Raw genomic sequence first — 5,513 nt, 5'->3', positions numbered from 1 at the left:
TTGACTATGTCCACCATAAGGGGTATTCTATGGTTACACTTAATCCTAGACAGATTTTTCTTGTATTTTGGCAGTCTGTGGTGTTAATGGTTTATTGGTCCAATATTTTCCCTAGCCGTTGACTGACGTTGCATGCTGATGGATAGGAATATGCAAATAGGGCATGTTAGTCTACCCACAAAAGGACTGGCTACTCTCACCAATCCATAAGGACGTTGGCTAGTGTCATCATTAAATTGAGTAGATACAGAAGCAGAATTGGTGTATCTGATCACCAGCACAGAAAAAGAAAGAGAATGTAGCATGTCCTTTGGGGTAAAAAAATTCTTGTGGCAGCTAGACCTACAGCAGCAGTAGCCATAAAGCAAATGACCTTGGGACTGCCACCTCAGACTTTGCCTAGGTTTGTTGTAAGACTGGGGTTATTGTTGTTGTTGTTGCTATGTGCTGTGGAGTTGCTTGTGACTCATAGAAACCTGTGTACAACAGCTCTGAACTCTGCTCTATCATGAGCCAATCTCATTGTCTCTGACACACCTGCCCCCATTACCCAGTCGTTGAATCAATCCATCTCATAGAGAGTCTTACTCTCCTGTGCTGTCCTTCCACCTTTCCAAGCATGATGTCCCTCTCTAAGGACTGATCTTTTCTTGAAACATGCCCAGACTAAGTGAGACAGGACTTCAAAATCCTTGCCTTCAAGAAGCAGCCTGGTTTCACACTGTCCAGCATGGACTTTTTTGTTCTTTTAGCACTCCACGGTATATTCAATACTCTTCTCCAGCACCACAACTCAAAGGTATTGATTCTTCTGCTATCTGCCTTGGTCATTGTCCTGCTCTCTGATGCATAGCAAGTAATTGCAGAGACTATGGCCTGAATCAGGTGCACCTTAGTCACCAGACTGACACCATTACTCTTTAGTATCCTGGAGAGGTCCCCAACAGGAGATTTTCCCAGTGTAATTCATCTTTTTATATCCTGGCTGCTAGTACCAAGTGTGTTGATTGTGGAGTAAAGCAAGCTAAAGCTGTTAACAATTCCATTCTCTTCACCATCTATCATGATGCTGCCTACTGGTCCAGTATAGGGGGGTCATAATTGGGAGAACTGAGAGCTTTGTAACAGTGGCCTAAAGCCATGAGGCTCAAAGTTGAGATACCTGTGAGCACATTTTGGAAGCTGTCCTGACTGAGTGTATTCTGTAACTAACCCAACTTTTTACTTCTTTAATAAGGCTCTGTGTAATTACAATGGACTTTGAACATAGCAGAACAGTAATATTGGTGTTGGGATGAGTACAAAAATGTATGAGACCATGAGGGACAAGTCTGACATCATGGGAATTAGTTTTGTGCTGTTGATGTAGTTGACAAAGACAATTCTCCTTGTGGAGTTGGTAAAGGTCAGATGTGGCCATCACTATGCAGTCATTGCTCTTTTTAAACAGTCTGTAATTTAGTCAATATTTTTTGTCAATACAACAATTCAAAGGTAATAATTCATTAATCTTATTTATTCATTTTCAAATTTTCATATATAAATGAGACAATTGAAAATACCATGGTGATTTATGTTGTTGTTAGATGCCATCAAGTTGAGTACAGCTACTAGTGACCCTATGAACAAAATACCTGAACCCTGTTCTATCCTGTGCCCCATCCTCACATTTCCTGACACACAAGAGCCCATTGCAGCATAGTGTTAATTTACGTGGTTGAGGGTCACCCTTCCCAGAATGATGTCCTTCTCCAAGGACTAGTCCTTCATAGTAACATGCCCAAAGTATGTGAGGCAAAGCCTCATCATTCTTGCCTCTAAAGAGCACTCCATCTGGCCCCTCTCTAAGACATATCTGTTCTCTTGGCTCTTCATCAGATATTCAGTGCTCTTTTCCAACACCATAGCTCAAAAGCGTCAATTGTTTTAGTTGCATAGCTCTTAGATGCATAGCAAGTGATCGAAACGCTATGGACTGAATCAGACGCACCTTAATCCTCAAATTAACATCACTACTCCTCAATAATTTGAAAGAGGTCCCTAACTGCAAATTTTTCCAGTTCAATGCATCTCTTTATTTCGGGAATGCTGGTACCAAGGGTGTTAATTATGGATCCAAACAAGATGAAGCCTGTGGACCTCAGGCCTGGTGTTAATTGTGTTTGGGAAGAACATTGTTCTAAGTGGTACAGCACTTGTCTGTAAGTTTGCTGTACTGAGATAACTTGGGTTTCCTGTAATACTGAAAGCTGTACCACTGGTGCATCAAATTCCATAAAGATTACCCATGGTGGACAAGTTTTGGTGGAGCTCCCTGATTAAGACAGACTAGGAAGCAAGGTGGGAAATCTACTTTCTAAGCAACAGGCCTCTGAAAATCTTATGAACACTAAAGGAAAAGGATAGTTATAGTAGTATAGTGGTATAGCCCTAATTGGAAGTCAGCTGAAATGAGGAAACAAACAAACATTGTTTAATAATTGGAACATGAAATGCACACAGCTTGAACGTTGGAAAATCAGAAATTGTTTAAAATGAAATGGAACACATGAACATTGGCATCCTAGGCATTAGTGAGATGACCAGCTTTGGTCACTTTGGATCAAATAATCACACGGTCAGGTGTACACTACTTTTTAATGTGACATCCTCAGTTTTTAGCACTTTAAAATAATCCTTTGCAGTGCATTTGCCTAATGCATTAATTCCTTTTATTTCCAGACTGTTGCTTTTATGGGTATTAACTATGGATTCAAGCAAAATTAAATTCTTGCCACTTCCTATTTCTTCCATTTATTGTGGGGTGTGTGTGTGTGTGTGTGTGTGTGTGTGTGTGTGTTTTGTTTGTTTGTTTGTTTTTGTTTTTGGGGTTTTTTTGTCCAGTGATGAGGATTTTTGTTCTCTTGATGTGGAGGTCTGATCCATACAGAGGACTGTGGTCGTTGAGTCTTATTGGTAGGTGCTATGAGGGCTTTTTTCCTCCCCATTTCTAGTGTGTTTTTTCCACTTTCAGTGTGTTTTTGTTTTCCTCTCTTTGAAGCAAGTTTGAATATCTGGGAGTTCCCTGTAGATGTAGTTCTCCAATTATTATTTTTAATATATTTTCAAAATCTTCCTTTCATGTGATATTATTTGTTTTCTAAATTGTACAATCTGATTAATTACTTTTTCAAAGCTGTATAATATTTCCAAAGTAGATAAATTCATTTATTATCTTTCAAAAAAGAACTAGCATAATCATTTCCTCTTCTACCCATTTCACATCATACTTTACTTATTCCTTCACACTTGTAGTTATATTGTTATATTTCATAATCACAATAAAATACATTTGTTGAATATAACAGTTAAAGTATCATTTAAGCTATATATTGAAATATTTCCAAGTTCAACTGTTAAAAGAAATTGCTAGCTTAATAAACATCTCTAATAATGGAATAAAAAAACCCATTCAAATTCATTAAGTTTATTCAAACTTATTAAAATCTTCAAAAACTTATCATTTAAAAAAGTAGGAATATGACTCAATAAGAGATGATTTAAAAATAAATGAAAACATTCTTTCAGAAGTGCAAATATTACAGATCAAAGTGTTTTCTAAGGCCAAAATTTTTTGGATAATTGTCTCAACTGTACACAGTCAGGGTATGTAGGATTAATCTAACTAAAGAAAGATTAGGAAGGATTTACCTTGAAAAAAATTACTTGCAAATATGATTGAAAGTGAATTTCTGCATTCATGGATTGATGCTGGGAAAAGACAAAGTAGCAGTTCCACGGAATATTTTATAGCTTTAATGCATATTTTTGTGACATTATCAACAGTCACAAACTAATCTACAAAGCCAACATGGTAAGCTTTTAGAATCCACTAATCTGTTTTTCTCTTCTTAATATTTTTCAGCTTATTTTTCCATATGCAAGATAAGCAGAGTCTGAGAGTAAGTATTTCAATGCGTTTGATTTGGGCATTTTGAATAGATTATTCATAATAATAATTTTCATAATTATGTTTGATTCCTTATCTAATGTTTGACTAAATGCTTATACTTAAAATATAGTAGCAGCTCCATAATTTATGTACAACATTAGCTCATTCTTTCTGATGTGTGACTTTCTCTTCTTTCCCCCGTCTCCCACTATACTTCTCTGTTGATTCCATACAAGGCTCTTCAGAGACGCTACTTGCTCTGGAAGACATTTCCTAACTGATACCTCATTTCTCAAACTTGATTATAAATCAGGGTACTAAATTCTGGCTGGAATAGTTTATTTTAAGATTAATCGTTATATTCCATACTGTGTATGTGTGTGTATGTGTGTATATATGTGTGTGTGTGTGTGTGTATTTTTTTCTTGTTAATGTGCCATTGAGTTACCTGTGACTCATAGTGACCCTATGTACTTTGAAGTACATAGAGTTCAAAGCTGTTGCTTTGAAGCCTGCCCTATCCTGAACTAGTCTCTGACTCTGACACATCTACCCCCACTGGCTCAGTTAATGTATCAGTCGATTTCATCCAGGGTCACCCTCTCTTACACTGTCCCTCCACTCTTCCAAGAATGATGTGGAGTTCCAAACTTCTAGTCTCCAAGGAGATACTTGGTTTCACTCTCTTCAAGACAGACCTATTTGTTTTCTTGGCAGTCCATGATATGTTCAAGACTCTTCTACAGCACCACAATTCAAAGGCATCAATTCTTCTTTTGTCATCCTTAGTCATTTGTCCAACTCTTATGCATAGGAAGTAATTTCAAGGAGCATGGCCTGGAACAGGTGCACCTTATTATCTAGATTTACATAGTTGCCATTGTCTTCCAAAATCATCTAATAATAAAATATTAGCCTTATTGAAAACATACCTTTTTTAAATTATTTACTTACAAAGTTCATATAGATTATGTTTCACACTATTCTTCATTCACTTTGTGCTTCATACAATCATTCTCATGAATTTTTTTTTCATAAAATTAATCACCATTGACCTTTCCCATCATTACCCTTTCTTTTCACCCAGATCTTCCAACTTCCTTTCCCTCCACCCTCTCCACTCATCAAACTGTGCAATCCTGTGGTTTGCCTCACCCATCTTCAAACACCGCCCCCCCATTGAGTTCTCATACATGTTTTACTAGGCACCTTTTGAGAATTGAAAATTCTACTCTTAATCATAAAAATAGCATTCCTATTAGATATCCATTGGCCTTCAGCAGTTTAGAGAGATTTTTTACTTTAGTCTGTCCCAATGTAGTATGTCTCCTAACCTCCTGATTGCTCATAGCAAGTGTGTTGATTGTGAACCCAAGTAAGATGAAATTGTTGACATTTTCAATCTTTTCTCTATCTTATGATATTTTCTAAAGATTCAGTAGTCAGCCATTTCAGGCAGTAAGATATGATCAAGAGTCAATAGTATTGAAAGAAATCCAAGATGCCTTGAAGGCATCGGCAAGAATAAACAAAAATCAATGCGCTACAGCCAGAAATGAACAATCTGGAAAGGATAAAATTG

This window comes from Elephantulus edwardii, unplaced genomic scaffold (genome assembly GCF_000299155.1).
Source record: "Elephantulus edwardii isolate Elephantulus edwardi_28Jun2011 unplaced genomic scaffold, EleEdw1.0 scaffold00005, whole genome shotgun sequence".
Taxonomy (NCBI): domain Eukaryota; kingdom Metazoa; phylum Chordata; class Mammalia; order Macroscelidea; family Macroscelididae; genus Elephantulus; species Elephantulus edwardii.
This window is presented reverse-complemented; position numbering follows the sequence as displayed.